This window comes from Phytophthora infestans, genomic scaffold, assembly GCF_000142945.1.
Source record: "Phytophthora infestans T30-4 supercont1.14 genomic scaffold, whole genome shotgun sequence".
Taxonomy (NCBI): Eukaryota; Oomycota; class Peronosporomycetes; order Peronosporales; family Peronosporaceae; genus Phytophthora; species Phytophthora infestans.
In genome coordinates, this window is record NW_003303745.1 from 2,686,980 (window position 1) to 2,688,457 (window position 1,478).

Consider the following 1,478-nt stretch of genomic DNA (forward strand, 5'->3'; position numbering starts at 1 on the left):
TTCGTAGGTATCGTTCAGGACTTCATTTCGTAATTATTCAGTATATGTAGTTTCGACACAGTAGCATTCCATCTCAACTCGGCCTGTGTCGTCCGCCGAGTTGGTGTAACTTTTGGTGCAATAGCTGTTAATCCTCATCTGCAACTTGCACCATTTGCAGACGGTTTTCGCGCTTCTTCTGTCGTAGATAGTCAAACAGGAGACCTCCGCATGACAAATTCGACAGTGGTTCCCAAGTAGGCTCATCGTAGCCGACCCACTTAACTTTAAACTTCCGTTGTGATCGTGACGTACTTGTGGATAATGGTAGCTCGTCGTCGAGAATTGCTTCGACTTCATACTGGTTTGTACTTGTGTCTGGTTCCCAGCTGTCTTCAGGCAGTAATTCTTCATCAAAGTCAAATCGCTGAGTCTCTTCGAGGTCGGCGATCAGCCTCGTCTTTGGTCTTCCGCCGAGTTCGGTGACTGCCTTCAGACGTGATACATGGACCACTGGGTAGAACCTATATCCACTCTTGTCGGGTAACTCCAATTCATAGGCGAATTCTTCCACCTTCTTCTTCACCCTGAATGGTCCATGCCATCGGGTGGGCTAACTTCTTGGTCAGGCCCGACTTGACTCGCTCCATAAACAACCAGACTTGATCTCCTTTCTTTGAACAAGGGATTTGGTGGATTCATCGCCCTGGTTCTGCAACTTCATCTTCGTCATCTGCTGTGTTTGGAATGGATCTTTTCTCCTTCTTGCTCAACGCTTCGTTGTGCTCTCGAGCTCGTCGTGCTTTCTCTCGCACTTGGAACTCAGCTGCTAATCGAAGTGCCACTTCTCATTGTCCGTTCGCTTCTCGGCGCCACTCGACTGCGTCCGCCGAGTTGACTGGGCGTCCCTGTCCACGTCGTATCGAACTCGTCATAGCCTTGAGTGTAGACTTGGCGTCCCAACCATGCACCAGATAGAAAGGGGTTTCTCGCCGAGTCGAATCTCTTGAGTTGTTTATAGCGTGTACCATCTTCTCGGCGATGTCATCCCAGTCGGCTTGAAGTGGGTCTTCCACGTAGACCCGTATAGTCTGAACCATTGTCTTGACTGACCTCTCTTGTTGACCGTTGGCTTGTGGTCGGTAACTCAGCGTAGCTCTTGATCTCGACTGCATCATCTCGGAGAACTTTTGGAAAACTTCACTCATAAACCTTGGATCTCGGTCGTGCTGTATCAGAGACGGAGCTCTGAACTGCCTGAAGACGCATTCCTCAAATACCTTGGCCACTTCGAGTGCTCCGGTGTCATTCATAGCCTTAGCGATAACGAACCTCCGTGAAGTGGTCCTGGCAACAGCAGCAGTGCAGTATTGTCTCCGCTGAGTTCGAGGAAGGGGAATAACGAAATTCATTGACACGACTTGCAATGGATGGTCTGACACCACATTTCTCGGCGAATAACTCTCAACTGGTGGCCTTGCTCTTACTGGTATTGCAGT